Here is a 24,905-nt window from a genome sequence, read left to right as displayed (position 1 = left end):
AATTTTAGTATACAGTTTTGTGAGCTTGAAGATGAAGGAGGCCAAGCTAAGAAACCCCCCTCCAGGCCCACCCTGCTCCCACCTTGTTCTGGGAAGTAAAAAAAACTTTAGGGCCCAGTGGTCATGGTAAACATCTATTCCAGGAATACAATTACATAAATTCCAGTAACAGGCCTGTTTCCAGGGTCCAGTGGTCACCAGGATCCAACAGTTAATCACCTACACCCAAAACAATCAGAAGTATACTTATGAATCAAACTAAATATCAAACTAAATGTTATCCAATCATGAGCCTGTAGCTGTAACTTGTTTGTACATGATTATAAAAGCTGTGTAAAATCTTTGCTCGGGACCTCTCAGCGTCACTTGGCAACAAGTACGTAGAGGTCCGGGTTCGAACTCGTAATAAACGACCCTTGCCCCTTTGCTTTGGCCTTGGCCTCTGGTGGTTCTTTCAGGGTCCCAGGAGTTCGGGTACAACAGAAGATGCAATACCTTCATAACATAGAGAAGTCAGTCGGGCTGTAGGAGTGACAGCAGGAGCTGGGCACTGGTGGTTCTTGCCTATAATCCTAACTAATCAGGAGGCTGAGATTTTTTGAGAACCAGGGTTCAAAGTCCAGCAAAAAAGTCCAAAGTAGAGGTATGATTCAAGTAGTAAAGCATCAGCCTTGAGCCAAAAAACAAACAAAAATAAAAAGCAAGAACAAATGAGAACTTAAGGCTGTCAGTCACCGGGGGAAGGGGGAGGGGAAGGGGGTAAAGACATCAGGGCCATTAGGAAGTTTTCTGTGTCCTCAGACTCCAAATCTTTCTAGAAACTTGGTTGTTCTGAAATTGTGGGAAAACAATGATGTGGGCATCTGAGTTGTTATATACGGTTTGGATCAACACAAAATCTAACTAGAAACATGACCTCTGCATGTTTCAGATTAACCTAGGATGGTCATGTGCTCACTTCTATTGAGTTAAGGAGATGAAAAACAAAAAACTCCACAATAGAAAACTGCTCAAAAAATTATTGATACGACAATATCTGCCATTAGAGATTACTTCAATTATAAAACTCAAAATACAATGAGGGAAATTGCTTCACTAATGAAGCCCAAAACACAATGAACAACAACAAAAAAAACAAAGCTGTGGAGATATCTACAAATATGATTTCAGTGTTTCCCTGCTAGCAGAAGACAGAAAAGGGACCTTAGAAATGATCAAGGTGTGTTTTATTTCCATAGGGAAGTATTTCTCATGTAACCCATTTCCTTTCCTTTCTGAAGGAAGCATCTCACACTTTTTAGAAGATAATTGCGCATAAAAATGCATTCAGGGCACTCAGGAGGCTGAGGCAGAAGTATTGTTAAGTTTGAAGCCAGCTTGAACTTCCTACCAATACTCTTGTCTCAAAAAATGAAAAACAAAAAACAATCTACCCCCTCACCAGAAAACTAGTATCTGAGCTCTATGTACATATGAGACTATTCAATCCATCCATTGCAGTTAGAGGTTAAAATTTAGGCAAACTGGGCTAGGAATGTGGCTTAAAGGTAGAGTGCTTTCCTAGCAGTCATGAAGCCCTGGGTTTGATTCCTTGGTGCCATAAACACAAAAAAAGTGGGACGAGGGATCAGGACTTTGGCCTGCTGGTGGAGTGCTTGCCTAGCATACATGAAGATCCAGTTTTGATTCCTTGGTACCACATACATAAAAAATGCAGAGCAGTGCTCAGGCCGAGTTCAAGCCCCAGAACTGGCAAAAAAAGAAAAAGTTGGGAGAGGCACTGTGGCTCAAGGGGTAGGGTGCTAGCCTTGAGCAAAAGAAACTTAGGGACAGTGCCCAGGCCCTGAGTTCAAACCCCAGAACTGACAAAAAAAGAAAAAAAATGAGACAAATGTCTTAGCTTCATTGTAGTGTTTCCTCCCACCCTGAGCCCATACTACCCCCAGCGTTGTCTCAAAAAGAAACAAGGGCCTTTCTCTTTATTTATTTTTTCATCAGCAACTTGCTATTTGTAGTCCACGCTGGTCTCAAAGTCACAATCCGAACTTCTGTTTCCTGAGTGCAGGCATGTGCCATCATGTCCAGTTGGGAATCTGCATTTCATACAGGGGAGCATGTGAGGACCCCGAGATCAGTAAAAAAGCCCATAGTAACTTTCCTTCCTTCCTTCTTGCTGCTGTGTCAATAGTGCCCTGTATCTACCTCCTAGCAGGAGGAAATCATTATTTTCTCCTATGTGGCAGTGTTTGCGCTTCTGGTTCTTATTGAGCTATCATTAAGTCATGGGATACTGGAGGGAAATCATTTTAATCTCTTCAGGGCTGTTTTACAAACCCCTGAAGGTGATTCAAGTACACCCAGACAATATGTCAGTACTGAATTAGAGGAGCAATGAAGGAGCTGTTGAAAACTCATTTGCTGTTTAACTTCAATGTGTGTCTCTTGCACAGTGGCCCTGGTGGAAGCCTTCTCAGCAGTGCTTCCCTCCTGCTGCTTTAACCAGTATCCCTCTCTTCCTCCCTATTGGCTGACTCCTAATCCCTGTGTTTTCACTGCTGCTGCTGCAGAAAGTGCTGTGAGAATAGGACTACATTGTGGGCTTTGCAATTAGAATCATAAGGAAAACTTGCAGAATTAAAGAGCTGAAGTTGTGATGAGGAAAGGGCAGGTGGCCAGAGAGACTGCTCTGGGGTTAAAGGAGAGTCTTCTTTGTGTGTGTCTGCCCAAGCACATGAACTCAAGGTTTTACAATCTCACAGCTACTCAAGAAGGTAAGATTTGAGGATCATGGCTCAAAGCCAGCTCAGATAGAAAAGTATCCGTGAGACTCTTATCTCCAATTAACTATTCAGAAACCAGAAGTGGCATTGTGGCTCAAAGTGGTAGAGCACTAGCCTTGAGCAAAATAGCTCAGGGACAATGAGTTAAAGTCCTACAAATGAGAACAAAGAAAAGGGAAGAAAAGAAAGGAGCATGAGATAACAAGGCCTCAGGCTTCACTTACTCTGCTCTACCCTGCTCAGCACAGACGAGGACCCTAAAGACCCCAGCCCCAGTAATTCCTCCATTCTCCCAGGCTAGCAGTCAGGTCTCATGCTATGTCCCCAGTCAAAGAAGAAGGCAATCTTAGTTCTTTAATAGCTGCTTCTGAAAATCAATTACTCCCTGGCGTATGCCTCTCTTGGATCTGCTAGCAGCCAGTTTTTGCCTTTTAATAATTGTGCCTTGAATTTCCGAAAACTACAAAATATTTTCATGGAGCTGGGCACAGTGGCTCACGCCTGTAATCCTAGCTACTCAGGAGGCTGAGATCTGAGGCACACAGTCCCTGAGACTCTTCTCTCCAATCAACCACTAGAAAATGGGAAGTGGGGCTGTGGCTCAAGGGGTAGGGCAGTAGCTGAAGAGCTCAGGGACAGCGCTCAGGCCTAGAGTCCAAGCCCCACAACCCACCAAAAAAACAAAATTCAAACACTTCTCAGATGGTACCCGGGCAAACAACAAATCAAGGACCCGTGACTACTTCACCCCTTTACAGCAGGAAGCAGATCCAGAAGAAACAATGTATGCCTAAACTCGCAGCACAGTACCTGTACTGTACTTATTAAGCAACAAAGTGCTGGGGTGGGGGGCAGAGAAGGATGTTAACATTCCCTCCATCACACATCCATGGGAACCTGAACTCCATCCTGCCTCCTCTTGGGATCCAGCCAGTTCCTCCAGGATAGGTCTGCATTCCTTCTCCCTGCCTAATCCTAGTTGTGCAAGCAGAATACCTCCCACCTCCAGCCCTGATGTTATAAGGATGTCCCTCTGAATAGGGACAGGTGCAATTTTTCTTCCTCTCTGGTGAAGGAGATGGCCTTGTCAGCCCCTCTGATAAACCTCCTTTCATATGTGATTGTTGTCATGGTCTTCTGGGATAGATGCTTTCAGACATTACTGCCTCCATTTTTTTTCTTTGTTTTGTTTTGTGGGTCATGGGGCTTAAATGGGGCCTGGGTGCTGTCCCTGAGCTCTTCAGCTCAAGGCTGCTGACTACCCTAGAGCCAAGCCCCACTTCCTGTTTTCTAGAGGTTAATTGGAGATAAAGAGTCTCAGGTAGGTCCTTTTGTGCCTGGGCTGGCTGTGAACCTTGATCCTCAGATCTCAGCCTCCCCAGCAGCTAGGATTACAGGCATGAGCCTACATGCCCTGCAACTGCCTCCATTCTGTATTTGTCTTTGCTTTAAACTTTTCTGTCCACAATATCTTTGCAATCACCAGGGGTTCAATGAGAGGCCAGACTGATGGATATTATGCTTATGATAAGGGACTGTAACTACCCCTAAGGAGAGCAGAGTCTAATGAATCAGCCCATCCCCAAAGAAAAACAATTACCAGTAAAGATTTGGCTGTACCCTGGAGCCAGATTCCTTCCCTCCAGTCAAGACAGTGATAACAATTTCTCTGGATCCCGGGAGGACTAGACTTGAGTGACTAGCCAGGCCATACCTGAAACTCTGGAACCATGCGTTCCCCAGAGCCTCTAATTCTTCCTCTTTTTAAATGTAACCCTCACTTTTGTGAACCCTCAGATGAACCAAAGTGCTGCCTTCTTGAAGCATGTTACAGAAGAAGGAGGAGAGGAAACAGGAAGAGGAGGAAAAGGAAAAAATAAAATCTTTTTTTTTTTTTTTGCCAGTCCTGGGGCTTTTTTCAAGGCTAGCGCCTTACTACTTAGCAACAGCACCACTTTCAGCTTTTCTGTGTATATGGTTCCAAGGAATGGAGCCAAGGTCTTCATGTATGCTAGGCAAGCATGTTATCACTGGGCCAGACTCACAGCCCCAGAAGGTCTCCTTTCTTTGCCTTTCATGATGTCTCTTCATTTGACACAGAATGGCAGGACCTGACACTTCTTCCCTAATAAACCTTTCTATCACTTTCACTATCATTTCCAGTCTTGCCTGAATTATTCTCTTGTCAGATATAAAGACCAACTTAAATAGCTTTGCTGACTCGTAATTGTTTTTGTTTGTCTTCACAATGGGGACTTCTATATAGCCTAGGCTGGCCTTCAACTCCCAATCTTCTGGCATATGCCACTCTAGTGCTGGAATTATAGGCATGAACTACACATCTGGCTAATTAGTGATCATTAACTCAGTTTCTCATTATAATCACTTTCCTTAATTACTTTGCCTTAGGCCAAGTTTATCCATCTCTACCGTTAGGGAGGGAAAAAAAACCCACCTTCTTTCTTCTTTTGAAATAAACATACTGGGTTTAAGTAACATCTCACTGCATTCTGACATCTTGCTAGGTGGTGGGGCTTTTCACCCTGCTCTGAAAATCCTAGAGGTGAGATAGGCCATTCTTTGAATTGCAAATGAACCATGCTGTTTAGCCCCATTTTTTCTTTTGGTCGTCTTTGGAGCTTGAACTGTGGGCCTGGGTGCTTCCCCTGAGCAATTCAGCTCAAGGCTACCACCCTACCCCTGGGCCTGGGCGTTGTCCCTGAACTCTTCTCCTCAACACTACCACCCTACTCCTTGAGCCACAGCGCCACTCGCTCTGGTTTTCAAGTGGTTAATTGGAGATAACGAGTCTGAGGGGCTTTTCTGCCCTGCTGACTTGGAGCCTCCTGGGTAGCTAGGATTATAGGCGTGAGCTACCATGCCTGGCTTGGGCTTTCTAAAGTTTCCCAATTCAACCTTTCAAAATGTGGCTTCTTCTGGGCATTGATGGCTCACGCCTATAGTCTTAGCTACTAAGGAGGTTGAGATCTGAGAATCACAGTTCTAAATAAGTCCAGGCAGAAAAGTCCCCATGAGACTCTTATCTCCAGTTAATCAAAGTGGCTGAGCCCTAGCTGTGAATGAAAGAACTCTGGGACAGTGCCCAGGCCCTGAGTTCAAGCCCCACAACTGATTTTTTTTTTAAATGAGTATCTCTGTATCTTGCTGAATGAGTTCCTGTATAACACTTTCATATGGTGTCCAGTGTTTGGCCAGAACTAAGCACTGGTGATTTGGCCCAGAACTCTCTAAACAAGTATACTATACTCCCAGAAGTTAAGATAAGTTAAGCCAGTCTCCCAGAAATGGGATTTGATGACTTCGTGGCAGTTGTAGGGGAGGACAATAAATTTCTTCATCTCTTCTAAGTTCTCAGCTGGGACAGAAGCCTATAGTAAAAAACTGATTAACATGCAGAAATATATATTTCAAAGAGGAGATTTCAGGGCTTTTACAGGAGATCCAACAAATAACAATAAATTTTTGGAGCTGCTAGAAAGACCAAGAAGGATGACTCTCCAGGGCTTGCAGCTTGGGAAAAAGTAAATCAATGACAGGCTGGTTAGTCAGCTTGTTCCTGTAGGCTCCTCTGGTGCCACCGCCAGGCCCAGAAGAGTCAGAAGTGTCCTCTGAGATTGACCTTGTCCTCCTGGTTACAAAAAGGCTGTAAGAAGCCTTTTGTCTTTGTAAATCATTTCCTGGTATTATGCTAAGAAAGAGCAAGCAGAGAACTCTCTCTGTACCTTCACTTTCAGCCCAGCAGTCTCCGTGCACCACAGCATATTTGAGGCCAGCATATTATGTGAAGGGACCCCTTTCTTGACTTCCCCCCAAATCCATCCCCTATAGGCATTTCCAATGTTCATGACAAAGGAGTACTTAAGGCGGGGGCTGTAAAATCCCAGATAACAGCTCAGATTACAAGAGCAGTTAAACCAGGTGGAGTTGGACCGGGAGCTTGGCCTAGTGGTTAAAGTTCTCGTCTAGCATGCATGAAGACCCGGGTTCGACTCCTCGGTACCACATACATAGAAAAAAGCTGGAAGTGGTGCTGAGGCTCAAGTGGTAGAGCTCTAGCCTTGAGAAAGTCCAAGGACAGTGCTCAGGCCCTGAGCTCAAGCCCAGGACTGGCAAAAAAAAAAACCAGGTGGAGTTATCAGAATTCCTCCCCCTCCCAACTCCCTTGGCCTGCCAGGAAACTCCCTCCCTTTCCTTTGTTGTCAGAGCAGTGCACCAGAAGCCGGCCGAGATGATAGGTCAGTTCAAACAGCAAAGGTGTCAGTGGTTGCCCCAGCCATCACTCAAGTATGTTGAGATTCCATTGGCCACCTGTGTATGGCCAAGCCCAACCACATGGCTGGTGGCCTATAAAGGTAGCCTGTGAGATTAGGCAGGGTCGCTCTCTCACTCACATCTTAGAGACGGCCCTGACCGGTCAATATGATTCTCGATGCTAGGCGTGGAATAAAACTGTTTAACTTCCCCTTTTGTGTCAGACTCCTTCCTTTGATCATGGACCCTAATACTGGGGGACTGGACCCTAACATTATGGTCTCAGCCAAAGCAGGCTGGAGTCATGCAGGAGCTAAGGGAGTGGAATGCTTCAGGACAGCCTCAACTGAACTCAAGGCCTTGCCAGAAGGTCATTATGCAGATTGTCTCTCAAATAATCCTGAACTGACCTCAGAAGAATAGAAGGCAGGTACCAAAGGCTTGTGTCTGTAATACTAACTACACTGGAGGCTGAGATCTGAGGATCAATGTTCCAAGCAAACCTAGGCAGGAAAGTTCACAAGACTCTTATTTTCAATTAACTACCAAAAAGCTGAAAGTGGAACTATGGTTCAAGAGGTAGAAAGTCAGCTTTAAGCAGAAAAAAAGATAAGGGACAATACCCAGGCTGTGAGTTCAAGCCTCAGTACAGACACTGACACACACACACACACACACACACACACACACACACACACACACACACGAAAAGAAAAATCTGGGCATGGTAATGACTTTTAGTCACTCTTGCCACTCAGGAAATGAGGGGGCAAAACAAAGATTATTCCCATGACCATTGTCATGACCAGACTTTACTGAAATAAGGATTATGGAGACAAGTATATGAACAGGTATAAGCAGTGTAGAATTCAAGAACCAGCTGAAGCAACATAGTAAGATTGTGGCAATAAATAAATAATAAGTGAAGTAAGTAAGAACAAGGGAGACTCCTCCTGAAGCTTGTCTCCAACATCCCCCAAGAGATGGGGCGGGGTCTGTGTGTGTGTGTGTGTGTAGACCCCAATAGATACTGAGGATGGCAGGAAGATATCTGGACAAGCTGCCTTCACAGCATTCTTGTTCATCTGGGCAACGTCCCACAGAAGTTCAGCGTGGGGTTCGGTTGAAGGAGAATTTAGGTAACTTGAATAGACACTGTTCAGTCAACGAGGTGGAAACAGGATATAAGGGTCTAACTCCAAAAGAGGGTTGCAGAGTTGATCAGACAACAAGGTTAACTGTGCTTCCCACAGTCCCTCTGACAACCCCACTTTGATATCCCTTGCTTAATGCTTGACTTTGGGACTAGACAAGGGGTCTGGGGACGCTGGCCATTGCACTGTAGGGTGCAATGAGGCCTGCACATAAAAACATGTGGGATCCTAGGGACAGTAGCACCATGGGATGGGGTGGGAGGCGCCCCGGGTTTTAAAGCCCAGTGTGAGGTCTGATTTGGGAGCTGAGTGAGAGGTGACCCCTGGTGGCTGTGCAGTGCTCTGCAGCCACAGCAGGCTGGGAGGGAGGCTCTAGCGGCCACTGTCTAATCTGGGTGCTGAAAAGCACTCTACTGAAAGCTAGATTGGCACCTAGGCTGATAAAAAAAAGCCCAGGTGGGCTAGCCAGGTTCAGAGCCACTCTGGCTAATCATTGGGCAAAACTGGAGGCTCTTTCTCATCCTCTCTCCCACTCTCCCTCTCCCCCACTTCTCTTCTGCCACTCTGTTGCCCCCAGGCGGCTGCTCTGTAAAACAGCAGCCTGAGTCATCAAAGACAACACGAGAAACTGCAGAAATCTGCTCTTCATCATCTTATCCTGTGCTCTTCTATAGCCTCCAGACCCTTGTGCCCAATTTCAGAGTTACAGGGGAGTCAAATCAAAAATAAAGATAGTCACTGTCAAAAGTAGCAGAGGTAAGTCCCTTTCCAAGCACAAGGCTAGCCTAATGAACTATCTCTGTGTGGATCTCCTGAAAAGAAGATCCAGATGTTGACATTCAGGGTTCATTTGCACCCTTCCTCTGTGCTGAGATATGGCAAATCTGAAGGGTAGTGATGGGGTTGTGGGAGCTGTCTTTTCCTCATTCGTGGTTGATATCCTGTAAAATGGCGAAATGAGAGAAAAGCATCACAACTCCAAAAGACCAAAAGATGAAGACCGTTGGGAAGATGGTATGTTTTTATGTGCAGACCTCAGGAAGAGCAGACCGTCTGGTAGAAGAACGAGGGGAAAGCAGTTTGTGTGCTGATGATGACAAACTAGGGTAAGTAAGCACGGACTGTTTTAATTTCTCTTTGTATCTTTGTAGGATGTTCTTTCTCTTTGGGAATGGGTCACCTATCCTATGAGGACACAAACACCACACACACACACACAATGGAGTGATATTATGAAAGGACCTGACATGCAAGGTATGGCAATGATTTGTGGTGCCAATACTCAAGAGGCTGAGACACAGCACTCACTCCCTGTCACGTAAAGATACAGCATTTCTCTTTTCCCAAGGATACAGTGTCAGACAATAAACCTGTTGGTGGCTTGGCCTTCTAACCTCCAGAGCTGTGAGAAATAAATGACTACTCTTGATAATTTACTCAGTCTTAGGCAATCTATTATAGCCGCAAAGAAAAAGACACACAATCATAAGCTTTCAGTGAGTCAGAGAAATACATGCTTATTCTTTAAAATTTCTGGCCAATGCACAAAATATGTTATCTAATTCTCAAACAGATAAATTGACCTCAGTCATTATGTCTAGCAAGAGAAGAATACGAGCAAAATTCAGACAAAGGTGATAGGTGTAAGGGTTCGAGAAAGAGGAGAGACATGAGGGTAAGTGGAGGCAAAGGAAGTATCTTCCTGTTAAACCCCCTCGTCAGGACCAGAAAGATTGCACTGGAACCTAAGCAAGTTGGGGTTTTTTACAGGCAGGGGAAAAAAATATTTTAGCTTGTGGGGACTGTGATTCAGTCAACATCATGCAAGTGCAACTGAGCAGGCACAATCAGCATTGTGCAGGTGTATTGGAAGAGGGAGGAGTCTCTGCGGCCACTTTAGCTGCCCTGATCATCCCCAGCAGCCTAACAATAGGAAAGTTTAGTAGAAAAGAAATATGGTGGAGAAAAAGAATCCATGACATAGATAGACCACAGGAAAATAGAACGTCAATCCATCTCAGCCATCTGGCCCCATCTTCCTCATTATTGGCCTTGGGTCAAACAGGGAGAATTGGAGTCCTTGGAGATGTTCTTTTGACTGATGGGCCTCCATTCTGTTTCTAGTAGGGTTATAGCAACAGAGTCTTAGCACCCCACCCTTACTTCCTCATTCTTTTGTCCTCCTTTGTCGTGGTTTTGTAACTCCTTGCCCCCATTTCTTTATCAGGCCGGATTTTGATGTATCTTTTCCATCTGCAATTTCTATAGGTCACAATTTCCTGACTACCTGCTTTTCTATTGACTACAATCACCTTAAATAATACCTATTTATTGTTGTTACTGAGGAGTCCCTAGGTTGGCTTTGAAGTAACTTCTGGCAGTTCTGCTGGGTGGAGGAAATGCTCTGCTGAAAAGCCTGGAAGTGAGAGAAGCCATTCATGGAATGCCCCTGCCTAGCTCAAAGTGAGCTAGGAAAACTCTGCTAAAGAGCAATGCAGATGTCATAGCCTTAGGAAACCTTTGCATATAGAGTGCTCTGGTTCTGCAGTGATTAACCTCCTTGAATGGCTTGAATCTCCAGCCTCAGAGTACTCTCTAAGTCTACAGAAGCATACTAAAGTAGATGGAAGGTGAGACCTATTTTCCCTAAACAGAAGGTCTGGTATCTTGGGTGGGAAAGTGTGAAGTCCCCCACCCTTCCCTACCAGGTGATCTGGGTGCCAGAATTCCAGGAGACTGGGGTTGGCACTTGGTTGATAAGTTACTCAACCAGTGGATGCCTCGGCTGGGGAGCTTCCGGTGACTCTGCTCCGTCACCTGACCTGAGCCTATTTAGGCCTGGACCTGCACAGAGGCTGGGATGCCATGCCACATGTTTCAAAGAACATGTCCTGTGTCCTGTCTCCAGGCTGTTCTCCCATCACCAAGGCATCCCAATTCAGGTTTCCACTGGAGTTGAATTGGCTTGTTGGTATCGGTTTTGTTCATTCTTTCCTCTCTGGCCTGTTTCCTAATTGTGATAAGTGCATTTCTTGGCTGCTGCTGGTCTTTGACAGAGGAGTCCACCACACAGTCACTGGTGCTCTAATAAAGACTCCAAGATTCAAAATGTGGCTTCTTTGTATTCTCACCTTATAATAGCTTCATGGTTTTTCTTGTCTTGTTACTGGAAGAGAGGAGGAGATGGAGGGCGCGGGGTTCCTCAGCTTTCCTGTTTCTGTGTAAATCTCAGAAATCTGAGATCCACAGGAAAACTGTTTCAAGGGGGTCTCACCAGAAGAAGGTGTGAGAGACCCCAGGTCAGAACCATCTTAAAGTTTAACTCATGCTTTTGCTAACTGAGGAACTGTGGCCAGTTGGCCATAAATTACGGGAGCCTGCAAGGAACTTGTCCACTCACACCTCAAAGCAGTGATGCTGAGGTGAGGGGGAGAAGCTGACAGTCAGGGTTTACACAGTCTTTTCAAAGGCAAATATCACAGATTCACACCCATCAGGTGGTCGGATGAGATAAGATGGGGATTGGGGAGCTTCCCAGGCTGGTGGAAACCAACGGGAAGTTCTCAGACGCGCCGGGTCCCATTCAACTGTCAGAGAGTAGTTTTATGGTTTGGGAAACAAAGACTATACAATGCTATACGTGTAGTCTAATTTTGACACAAAATAGGTTAGTTCCTGGAGCTTATGGACACCTGTGTGAACAATGGCTGACTAGGGCTCAGAAGTTCCTGTTTGTGCAGCCTCTGGGTCTTTGGAGATTTTTATTCTGCTTACTGATGGGGAATAATTTTGGGTCTGGGGGTAGTTATTTTTCATCTCTATACCCTGAACAGCTTACATAAACAACAAGACGGTTGCTGCTTCAGAATGGGGGCGCTTTTTAATAGTTTGTAAGCACGCCTCACTAATGCCCGTACCTCTCATAACTGGGCAGGAACTTGTGTAAAACCCGACTCTACCCCTTCCCCATGGTAGTAGTTTTTACAAGCTTAGCCCATGTCCTGCTTGTTCTGTTATCTGTAACGTCCTGGTTGCTCTGCTATCTGTAGTTGACAACTAGCTGGCAGTAGCACCATCCAGGCCTTGAAAGGAGCTAATTCTATAACAGGACAAGGGTCATTTTCCCCAGGACTGCGGGCCCATTGGAATGTGCTACTCAGCACAAAGACCCTACTAGCCCATATTGTTAAGGAGCAGACTTCTGTGCCTGACCAAGCTGTTTCTGGCTTCTGTGCAAAATACGCTTTGCTAAGAAAATTATATTATTAGATCACTTACCCCATCCTCTCCCCTTGGTAAATAGGTAGTAGCCTCACAAACAACATGTGCTAACTCAGATAAGGGTCGCTTCCCCATACAAAGGACATATTTCCCACAGGGCCCTGTCTGAGCGATTATTGGTCAAAATGTATAATTTGTTTCACAAGGATTGGCTGCCTGCGTGCAGACCTTGCTGTAATGCTTTAAACTTATTGGCTGTAAAAGCGTGGACTCTGTTGTAACGGACTGTAGGACTGTATAAAAAGTCACTCCCGAGACAGATCGGGGCTCTCAGCCACTGACCCGAACCTCACGGATCTCGAGGTCACATGTACCTGAGAAGCCCGAGCCCAGACACTGACCCGAACCTTGCGGATCTCGTGGTCAAGTGGACTGGGGAGCCCGAGCATATGCCCGAATAAAATCCTCTTGCCTGTTGCATCCAGTGGTCCGTGTGTGCGTCCTTGGGTGCGGGTCTCCACGGGTCTTTCAGGTGGAAGTTTTAGCAAGGATTCCTTTTTAGCAAAACAGAATACGTTGGGTGGGGGAGGAGCATTTCCTGCTTCCCAATTGGGGTCTGAGCTGGGTGAGGTTGGGAGAGTGGGTTACATACAATCAAACATAGGGCCGGGAGTTTGGCCTAGTGGTAGAGTGCTTGTGTAGGATACACGAAGACCAGGGTTCCATTCCACAGTACCACATACATAGAAAAAAGCCAGGAGTGGTGCTGTGGCTCAAGTGGTAGAGCTCTGGCCTTGAGAAAGTCCAAGGGCAGTGCTCAGGACCTGAGCCCAAGGCCAGGACTTGCCAAAAAAAAAAAGAAAAAAAAAACTAAACTAAACACAGACCTTCCATATGATCCAGACATACCACTCTGAGGCATCTACCCTGAGCATCAGGAGTAAGGATGTGATAAAGACACCTATACAGCTACGTTTGTTTCTACATTATTCACAAGAATCTAAGTATGAAAGCAGCCCAAATGCCTCACAGAGGATAAGTGAATCCAACACGTGTGGTGCTTATACACAATGGAATTTGACATTAGAAATAATAAAAGACTGTCATTTGCAGGAAAATGAAGTAAACCAAGCTCAGAGAGACAAACAGCACATGCTTTCTCTGCTATGTGGAAATTAGGTCTAAAATACACTGGGACATGATAAATTATACAGGATTCTAGATATTCACACACAATGAGACCAAAATAGTATACTTGTATTTTTTGGCCAGTCATGGGGCTTGAGCTCAGGGCCTGGGTGCATTCCTTGAACTCTTTTTCTCAGAGCTAGTGCTCTACCTCTGAGCACAAGCCTCTTGAGCTACAGTGCCACTTCCAGTTTTTGAGTGGTTAATTGGAAATAAGAGTCTCATGGAAACTTTTCTGCTGGGACAGGCTTCAAATCATAATCCTCAAATCTCAGCCTCCTGAGTAGTTAGGATTATAGGCATGAGTCAACTGGAGCCCAGCAAGAGGATACTCTTAAGAGAGAAACACAGAGGTGCAATGCCTACATGCCTCTTCATACATACATACATACATACATACACACACACACACACACACACACACACATAGAGAGAGAGAGAGAGGGGAGGTGGAGGTGGAGGGAGATCTGTGTGTGTGTGTGTGTGTCCATGTCCCCTTCTCCCTCCTCCCTCATGAAAGACAGCACATAGCCTTGCCAGAAATCACCTGCCTGAAACCTGTAAGCAGCTGTCAATTGCCAGACTGTAAGTCAGTGAAAGGAGCCCAGGTTCTGAGGCAACTCTTCCTTTAATGCAGCCACGTCTCCTTTTTGCATAGGCCATACAGTTACACCTAGCCCTAATGTGTAGCCTGGGGTGGTTTGGTTTTCCAAATAAACTCTCTTCTGCTTACCAGGTGGCAGTCTCCTTTCACCAACCCTTACATTTGGTGCCAAAACCCTGGAGGGGGTTGGTATTGGGGTTCCCTGGATACCTTCTCCTTCTCTTTGTCAGGGTCAATCTTCCTCCTGCCTGCCCCCCTCCTAGGACCCAAACTGCTGAAGGAACTCCATGTTGGACCTCCCACCACTACCACAGCTGCCCACACATCCACCACACCATCTCCTGTCTACATTTGGTGAGTGACTCCCATCTATGAACCCTCTGTCTGTTTAGGCATTTTGAGGATGCCTAAATCGAGAATTTGAGTGGACTGAGACACCTTTCATCCATTGCCTCTGCCTCCTCCTCTATGTCTCCCCTACATCCTCACTGAACTCTTCACACCGATGGGATCCAATCAGTCTTTCCCGAGTTGGGACACTCTCTTGGGGTATCTCCTGTGTTCTCAAGTTTTCTTCTACCAAAAGATTACATAAAGGCAAAAGGGCTCTTTTTTTTATTGCAATCGAATACGGCTACAGAACAAACTGATGACAGTCTCAGTGATCCAAAAATTAGACTAGAATTTCTGCCAATGCAATGGTCACATGTTCAGGTTTTCTTTGTTCTTGTGCTTCTGTCAGTTCTGCCCTCACTCAGACAATAATCAATTCCTTTTTCTCTTTCCTGAGTTTACTCACTTGAAAATCTGAATTCTTAATATCTTCTTTATGGCAAAACTCCTCTAGAAGGCTATGAATTCCTCCCTCTTATTTTTTCCCTAAGAGTACTATCTGATCACTCAAGCATTCACTCTTTTTTTGGGAGGGGGGGCAGTCTAGGGGCTTGAACTCAGTGTATGAGTACTGTCCTTGGGCTTTCTCAAGACTAAAGCTCTACCACTTGAGCCACAGCACCTTTTCTGGCTTTTTCTATGTATGTGGTACTGAGGAATCAAACCTAGGTCTTTGGACATGTCAGACAAGCACACTACCATTAAACAAACATTCATTCTTTAAGCCTTTATTTCTGTACAATCATTTTGGGGGGGAAAAGATGTGTGATCTACAGGAATTTCTCCCCTTGAAAAATTGGTTTGAGCACCTCCCCTAATTCCTTTTGTGCCCCCCCCCCCCGACCCTGCAATTCTTTTTGCAGGCCCCAGAGACTGAAACCCTTAATCACCAATTAACTGTCAATCATCTGGCTGTGAGTCAGTGAAAAGACCCCAGGCTCTCAGGCAAATTCTTCATTTATTTAGCCACACTTCCTCTAGCCATAACTAATATCGCACCTGGCAACTAAGTCAGACTGCTACACTCTGCCCTACAGTGTAGCCCAGGGTGGTCTGGTTCTCCACTCTTCTGCCTTAACTCTAGTGGTCTCCTTTCAACAACCCTTACTTCCCTGAGATCTTTCACTCAAAGCTAGCACTCTACCACTTGAGCTACAGTGCCACTTCTAGCTTTCTGGTGGTTAATTAGAGATAAGAGTCTCACGGACTTTTCTGCCCAGCCTGGCTTCAAACTTCGAGCCTCAAATCTCAGCCTCTGGAGTAGTTAGGATTACAGACGTGAGGCACCAATGCCCTCTTTTCATAATAATTCCTGTGGCTTTTTAAGATGACCTTGAAGAGTGCTTTTGTTGAAAAGCACTGATACTTAAAGACTGCTTTTTCATTCTGAGAAACATGGACTCTTTACTTGGGCTTATGGATTAAGTAGGATCAGGAGAAACAAAGGCTAGATATCCCATGTTGCACCATTCTCCTTTCTCCATAGCCCTTTGGTTCTGTCATTACAGTGCTGTGAGGAAGACCACCAAGAGAGACCACAGAGACCCAGAGTAAAGCCAGTAGAAAGTTGTTATTCCTGGCCAGGACTACACTGGGCAGTTGGGTGACCAAAAAGCATAGTGTCAAAATTGGCCTTGTGGCCTCTTTTAAAGTAGAAGCCTCCCCCTCAAACCCCTTCCTCCACAACTGCCTTATTTGCACAGGGGCAGAAATTCCTTAACGGTTGTTTCCTGCAGGTGTAAGCTGAGAGTGCTTTACAGAAGCTAAAACAATGCTGTAAGCAAGCATGAATGAGGGCAACATGACCCGTTTTCATGATGTTTCTATAACCCATTACTATGGTTTCTATAACCTGTTATTATGATTGTTACCTAGAAACAGAAAAGGAACAAGGACTACATTTATCTTTAAATATCGAACTACAGGGAACTAGTCTCACAGGTAAGGGTGCAGTCCTTTAAGATGGAGTCACAAGAACAAAATGGAGTTATAGAAGCTAAGAGTAAACTTTAAGACAGTGAAGTCTGACAACCTGTTACAACAGAGCTATTGCAGAATCCAAGATGTGGTGTGCTAGAGATCTCACTACCTGCCAGACAACAGTGATTCTTATTCTATAGAGCCCTAGCCTGAGCAATTCTGAGACAATGGACTCTCAGGCCACCAGAAGCCACCTCTGAACACACCAGCAACTTGTGACTGACTTAACTCTGCTTATCTTTCTTACTCCTTGCCCTCAATTCTACTTGTTAAACCTAAGGCAAATATCTGTACCCTTGAAAAGGACTGAATATGAAATATGAGATTCTTGGAGTTTGAACCTGGAAAAACTCCATTTCCACTTACTTGGGTCCATGAATTAACTAAAAACAGGAGAAAAGCTTGTGTCTCTGCATCAGTCACTTACAATTGAAATAAAGATACCGTATCTAAATAATGCCATCTTGGCATCTTGATAAAGAGGTTCTTGGATTTGGATTGCAAATATGTAATGAGTTGTTGGGCTCTAGGAAGCTTATGCTTCCTCAAGATAATTGGGGTGCTGATTGCCCATTATTGTTCCCCCGGATAGTCTGCTCTGCCTATGTATTACACTTCTATTAGGAATAAATTTCCTCATGTAGCTTGCTTGGTTTACATGTAACACTTTCGTTAAGGCTTACTCACTACCCCAAGCGTGTGGTTTTTGTCTTTAAAAGCTTGCTTTAAGCTAGATGGAGTGGCTCACACCTGTAATCCTAGCTACTTAGGAGGCTGAGATCTGAGGATTGAGCTTCAAAGCCAGCCTAGGCACAAAAGTCCAGGCATGAAAGTCCACCTGTGAGACTCTTATCTCCAATTAACCATGAGAAAACCAGAAGTGACACTGTGGCTCAAGTGCTAGAGCAATAGCCTTGAGCTATTGAAGAGCTCAGGGACAGTGCCCAGGCTCAGAGTTCAAGTCCCACAACTGACAAAAAAGAAAGAAAAGAAAAGCTTGCTTGGTTCCGGCTCAGTGCTGAGCTGCAGGTCTTTGAGGTAGTAGTCCACCTGCAGAGGCTGGCTCTCCAATTAAGACTTCCAATTTGACCTCTCAAAATGTGGCTCTCTGTTTCTTGCTGTAGAACACAATCTCTTGGGGCTCCAGGAAGGATAGGGCGTAGCGCTAAGCAGACTGTGACCCAAGGCAAATCACCCACCAGATGGGCAATGCCTTCTTATTTTTTATATTCCAAGGGAAGAGAATGTGCAAACACCCAGTGAAGGACTTGCCTCTCCCTTCTTGGCCCAATCTTTCTCTGTATCCAAAGATGGAATATGAAGGACTGACGCGTACCCTATTTTCCAAGGTGCCAACACGAATAGAGACAGGAGTGCTTTCATGCCCTGCCAGTTCTCCTTAGGACCTCTGCAGGCCCAAGTAGGGAGTCAATGTTTTCAGGCATGACCTTGAGTCCCTGAAAAGCATCCTAAGCAACTGTTATACTGACCCATATTGCAGAGGAATTATCTAGAGCAAAGCTAGTAGAAAACAAGTCGGGTATTACCTTGCTTATGACCTCTAAAACTAGCAATTTTTTTGTTCTTTGTATGCCAAGTTTAATATTTGCCAAGATACAATATATATTTTATATAGTGAACAAAGACATAAATAAACATCAAGAAATATGAGCTAATTGAATGCATTAATCATGATAACATAAATATATATATACATACATGTTAAGGGTTAAAAAATTAAGATGAAAGCAGGTATCAACTCCCCACTAGGAGGCACAAAAAAGGGCTCGGCATATGCTTATGAATTAACTGTGAAGTCTTGGTAACTCAAAGGCAACCTAAGGCTTGACTCCTTGAAATTTCTTTTTTTTTTCATATATTTTTATTGTAATTTAATAGAAGGGTTACCTTCTATTCACCAGGTAGAAGGTGCATTACTTCATGAACATTGATACCCTTTCTCACGTCATGGTCCCCATTTTCCTTCCCCCTCCTTGAAATTTCTGATTTATCACTGAGTTACCTAAAAAAACAATGGGGAATGGAAAAGACAAGGTTATCTTTATTTGTGATTTCCTCCATATATCTGTGAAGCTCAGAAGAATCAACTTAATATTAGGAGACAGTATTGGCAGCATGGCTGAATTCAATAGAAAAAGCCAAGCCCAACACTTGGGCGTCAGTACACATCAACTCTGAGGGGCTATCTGCTTCAAGGACTTTTACACCATATACTTGGCTCTCCATGTAGGCTGGATGTGGTCATTATAGGAGCAAGTGTTTTCTTTTAGTACTTAGAATTCATTAGTCCATTCACTCTTGAATTTAGAGCTTCCTTTGAGAAATCTGTTGTTCTGATAGATTTGCCTTTACATGAGCCAACAGACTTTAAATCATCTTTCACTTGCTTATCATACTTAAGGGAATACATATGTTGTATAAATAGCTGTTGTACTGCATTTTTTCTTTTTTACTGTAATTAATAGAAGGGTTACAGTGATATTCGCCATATAGAAGGTACATTACTTCACAAACATTTATACCCCTTCTCATGTTTTTGTCTCCATTTCCCTCCCCCATCCCCTCCCCTCCTCTTATTTCCCCTAAAACAAGCAATTTTTTTTTTTTTGCCAGTCTTGGGCTTGAGCTCAGGGTCTGAGCACTGTCCTTGGTCTTTCTCAAGGTTAAACTCTATCACTTGAGCCTCAGCACCACTTCCGGCTTTTTTCTATGTATGTGGTACCGAGGAATCGAACCCGGATATTCGTGCATGCTAGGCAAGCACTCTACCACTAGGTCAAACTCCCGGCCCCAAACTAGCAATTTTTAAGTCAACTATGAGCTAGCAAACAAGGGAATGTATTTAGATTTCCCTTTGGTAAAAACGGGGTGGTTAAAATTTGGGGTTCCTATAACTAAGTAGGAAAAATGGAGAGCGGGGGAAAGAATAATTATAGGTTTTCTTAGAAAATATGAAATTTTTAGAAAGACAAACTTTTTGTCTTTTTTCCTTTTGCCAGTCCTGGGGCTTGAACTCAGGGGCTGAGCACTGTCCTTGGACTTTATCAAGGCTAGAGCTCTACCACTTGAGCCACAGCACCACTTCCAGTTTTTTCTATGTAGGTGGTACTGAGGAATCGAATCTGGGTCTTGATGCATGCTAGGCAAGCACTTTACCACTAGGCCAAACTCCCAGCCCTGCAGTGCAGTTTTGAACTGGCAAAACACCTGGTGAATTCCTCTTAAACTTCATCCTCCTCCAAAGCATGTAACCATTTGACAATTCCCTTTAGCTAGGAGAAATGCTCCCTGGCTCCTCTATCAGGGAGTCCCCCTTCTGGAAAAGAGCCCCAAACCTGACGGAATCAGATTCTAGGCCCGTCCCTGGTGACTCCAGGCTTCTCGGGCAGGAAGAGGACCTTTGCAACCTTTCCCTGCACTTCTCTAGTGTCACTTCTATATCTCAAGACCCAGGACAAAGAAGTTGGATCAGCCAATTCCTTGGATGGGCTCAGAGAAGGACATAGGGAATTGATTCCCCCCCCCCAAAAAAAAAACATGCTTAGAGCTTTCTTTATCTTTCTTTCTTCCTTTCTTTACTGCTGGTATTGAAAGTTGAACTGAGGGATTATCTTACGCTCTAACACTTGAGCTACAGCTCCACTTCTGCTTTTTGGTGATTAAACTGGAGACAAGAGTCTCATGGAGCCAAACTCTGATTCAAGCTCCAGGACCTGTACAGGCATGCACAAAAGTCTCATGAACTTTCCTGTCCAGTTTGCTTCAAACCACAATCCTCAGGTCTTAGTCCCTTGAGTAGATAGGATTGCTGGCTTGAGACTCTGTACCCAACTCTAAAACTGCAGTCTTAAATAATTCCTACATAACAATGGAATGTATATGTCGGATGGTCACTGCAAACTGAAGACAGATCAGCAAGGGAAAAGGCAGCTTTTTATATCATATATGTATGTACACAAAAGTTCAGAGAAAAAAATGGCTTCATGTCTTTTTTTTTTTTTTTTTGTACTGGGGCTCAAACTCAGAGCCTGAGTGCTGTCTTTGAACTTTTGTGCTCAAGGCTAGCACTCTACTACCTAAGCCACAGCTCCACTTACAGCTGTTAACTGGAGATAAGAGTCTCCTGGACTTTCCAGCCCAGACTGGCTTGGAACTGAGAGCCTCAGATCTCAGCATCCTGAGTAGTTAGGATTAGAGGCACCAGTTACTGGTGCCTGGCTCCATACCATCTGAGCCTAGGCGCTGTCTCTGAGCTCTCCAGCTCAAAGCTACTGCCCTACCTCTGGGCATGGGTATTGTTCCCAAGCTCTTTAGCTCAAGGCTATAGCCCTATCCCTGGAGCCACATCGCCACTTCCTGTTTTCTAGTGGTTAATTGGCAATAAGAGTCTCTCAGTCCTTATTGCCAGGGCTGGCTTTGAACCAAGATTCTCAGATCTCCTGAGTAGGTAGGATTACAGGCATGAGCCACCACACCTGGCATTCTATGCCATCTTAATAGGAGAAAAGGAGAGAGAAAGCTTGCATAGAAAGTAAACGGGAGATAAGTTTATTCAGGTGGGAATGATCTTTCATTCCTTTTTTGGTCAGTAGAACTTCCCCGGATGGAAGATTTATGGTGCCCCCAAACCCCCAGAATTTTCTGCCTAAAATTCAGTCAGATAAGGAAAGCTTTGAAAAGGCTACATGCTTCTGCATCTGGTAAAGCTCAAATGTGGCCGTTTAAAATAACCTTCTTATCAACTTCGGAACATATGTGACTTCTTACTGCTTTAATTCTTAGTGAAGTTTGTGGGAAGCAGTAGCTTCCAAAAATTCTCCCAAAGATATTATCTCCCAAGACTATTATCCAAAGAAACTCAGACATCAGCATGCTGAGCTAAGAGTCAATTCCCCATCTACCTCCCCCCACAAACACAGGTCCCTCCCAACCTCTGTTCCATAACCTTATCCCTTCTGAGCCCACATTCTTCTTTGTAACCCAAGAGCACACCATAGTAAGTTGAACCAGAAAGAATTAAAATTTGGTATTGAGAAAGATCAAATATTGGCAACTTAGGTGTCGAGTTCAATCTGGTTCAAGGTTGTTGTGAGAATTAAATGAGGTAAAATGAGGTTAACAAGAGACAGTGTATTATTTCTGTTAACACAGGAAAGATGCTAGAACCAGCTTCTCTGTATTTAAATTACTATTTGGGCATGGTATGTTCTGCACAAGGTCCTGGGTTCAACCCCATGCCTATAAAATAAAAATCCCTTGTTTTGTGCAAGCCACTTAACCTATTGAGTTTTTTTTTTACTGTAGAGTGGTGAGGGCCACTCCTGGCACGAGGCCAACTGAAGAGATACGCAAGAGTGAAGGTTAGAAAGGAGCTTTATAATAGTGAGAATATATTGAGATGCACAGAGATCTAATGAACTAATATCTGTCTTCAAGTGCTTACAGCAGCCTCAGGAAAGAGAAAGAACAAGGACTGGAGGTTTCCATGGTTGCAGTCCAGGGCAGTTTGAACTGACTGACTAATACCTCTGGATATTCTCTCAGGATGGCCAAGTAGGGCTTTGAGTATAACAAAAAGGTCTTTGTTGCATTGTCTTAAGATGTTCTCTTATCAGGATGTTGTTTCTGGGATTTACAGTTATTTTAGGGGATAAGACTCATGAAATTCAGAAGGAAAAAAAACACACCAAAAGTTGAGTCAAAATAAAATGTAGTCAGTAAGACCAGTGATTGGACACTTTTTCAATACCTTCTGTCAAACCGTGACTCATTTCTATGTAATTTGGGTCAAAGACGGTGCCCCTATTTTTCTTATCTAGTCTGTTATCAATTATTTGTATTTTGTATTGTTATTAATAAGGTGATGTACAGCCAAGTTATTGATTTTTTGGGACTAGCACCGAGGTTTGTACTCAGGATATAATACCGTAGTTGAGTAGCTAGCACATGGCGAAGTGGTGGTATCAAGCTCATCTCTATTTCTAGCCTTTTGCTGGTTAATTGGAGATAAGAGTGTAAAAGCAGTCACGAGCTGCTGGCCCACAACTGTAATCCTAGTTATTAAAGAGACTAAGATCTGAGGATAGAAGTTCAAAGCCAGTCAAGGCAAAAAAGTTCATGAGACTCTTTTCTCCAACAAACCACCAAAGAAGTCAGAAGTAGATCTATGGTTTGACTGGTAGAATGCAAGCCTTAAGCAAAAAAAATCAGGAACCAGGACCCAGGCCCAGAGTCAAGCCCCAGGACTGGCAAAAACCAAAACAACAGCAACAACAAAAACCCCAAAGCAAACAACAAAGGAACAACAACACCAAAAAAAAATACCCCACCAAAATCAAAGTGCCAATTCAGTTACTTAGGCCATGCAGCATCACAGGAATAAAACGTTTCCGAAGATATAGGTTCCTAAGCAGTAAGTGTAGTCCAGAATTCTTCCTAGGGGGCTTCCTTGCAACACTGTTACACAAATTGTAATGAAGATCTCTATAGTACCTGGGTTCCTCCAGTGCCTCAGACTTCTACTACCTAAGAGAAACCACAGTTCCTCCAGAATATAAAATTTTCTGAAGGAAAAAAGTGGCCTACGCCAAGAATAGCCCCAGGACAATGACAAATGACAAAAGAGGAAAGGGTTTACTTCTCCAATAATCTAAAAGCCTGTAACTCTCAACACTCATTTCTTCATCAAATGATGGAAAAAGCAACCAATGCCAGCCCTAAGTAGAAAAAGTCCTCTCAAATAAAAGTAAAATTAGCAGCTGTTTGGTACTATTCAGTGAATGGCAGTCACCTAAGAATGACAGAAGATGGAGTCTGCTCAGTCTATGATTGGGCTTCTTTCAACCAAACCATCATTTCATTTACATGAGAATGGGGCAAAAGATAGTGTCTCGTACTTCATCTGTGCCCCAATCTTTATCCATCAAATGGAGATAGTCAGGTTGATAATCTTCTACCTGCAGTTCCGAAAACCAACAATTCTTTGGCTAATTCACCTTGATAGCCCATTTTGAGCTAATCTGAAGTTTGTACTTACCCCATTTGGTGGAACAGGTTTGCTGAAGGCTGATTTCAGGTGGTAGTCACAGACTATCAAGTTGGAAGAAAGACAAGATCTCAGAAATAGACCTGAAACAAAATTGGTTTTATTAGTCACCTAACAAAGAAGAGCCATAAGGCAGTACCCAGTCTTGGTGAGCAAAGCTTTACATAGTAGCTTTGTACCCAAGTGCAACTGTTGGTGGTTGGGGCTGAGGTATCCCTTCTGTAGTTTGTGATAAAGAACTGTGTTTTCCATTCATTCTTGCATTTGAATAGCTTTGTTCTCCCAGGTTGTAAATTCTGAAAAATCCTGCATTCTGAAGGCACATCTGGCCTAAAGGGTACTACGGGCCTTAAGATGCCTGTGCCTGGGGCAGCAGCTCATGCCAGTAATCTTAGTCATTTAGAAGGCTGAGGATTAAAGTTCAAAGTCAGCACAGGTAGGAAAGTCTGAGACTCTTATCTCCAATTAATCACCAAAAAGCTGAATGTGGAACTGTGACTCAAGTAGTAGAACACCAACCTTGAGCAGTAAAACTAAGGGTCCAAAGTGGCTCTCATCTGTAATCTTATTTACTCAGGAGGCTGAGATATGAGGATCGCAGTTCAAAGCCAGCCCGGACACTAAAGCCCAAGAGACTCTTACCTCCAGTTAACCACCAGATAACCTGAAGTGGCGCTGTGGCTCAGGGGTAGGGCGGTACCCTAGAGCTGAAGAGCCCAGAGACAACGCCCAGGCCCAAAGTTCAAGTCCGGCCCAAACAAAAAACCCACGAAGGGACCGATGCCAGGCGTGAGTTCAAGCCACAAAAAAATGTACCTCGGAGGTGGCGAGGACTATAACAGGTAAAATGCTTGAGTCCATGTCTGGTCGAGGAGGTTTTTTTTTTCTTTTTTTTTTTTTTAACACCAACAGGTTAACCGCCCTTCGCGTTCATTTAGCGCCTGCAGGTGCTATGACGTGCAGCCCTTTGGAATTACCACCTGGACAGGCGACCCGGGAGCTCGGGAGACCCGGGAGCTCGGGCCACCACACTTGAGGGCCTAGCGCGCCTCAACTAGGGTAAATCGCTCCAATCAGAGGCTTTCCCACCGGCCCGTGCGCGCCCCTTCCGCCGCCGCCGCCTTCGGGGCAAGGGTGCGCGGCCAGGGTGCGCTTTCCAGCTAGCAATGGCTTTCAGGGCTGGCGACACCGCCACCCGCTCGGAGAAGAGCTACAGATCCCGGGCAGGGGCGTGGCCTCAGCCTCCA

At 44.5% G+C, this 24,905-nt stretch overlaps 1 long non-coding RNA gene across 1 annotated transcript; it reads right to left on the bottom strand.

The window, feature by feature from the left end:
* Window positions 1-18,546: 18,546 nt before the first annotated feature.
* LOC150060778 (uncharacterized) lies at window positions 18,547-24,549 on the bottom strand. The gene is made up of 3 exons (XR_016536263.1): window positions 24,475-24,549; window positions 23,650-23,741; window positions 18,547-18,615 (listed from the first exon to the last, which is right to left on the bottom strand). It is a non-coding gene; the product is annotated as an uncharacterized LOC150060778 (long non-coding RNA).
* Between the last annotated feature and the right edge of the window lie 356 nt (window positions 24,550-24,905).

The sequence above is a fragment of the Megascapheus bottae genome, chromosome 7 (assembly GCF_031878675.1).
Source record: "Megascapheus bottae isolate mThoBot1 chromosome 7, mThoBot2.hap1, whole genome shotgun sequence".
Lineage (NCBI taxonomy): Eukaryota > Metazoa > Chordata > Mammalia > Rodentia > Geomyidae > Megascapheus > Megascapheus bottae.
Note: the sequence above shows the minus strand (reverse complement) of the source record. Positions and strands in the feature narration are given on the sequence as shown.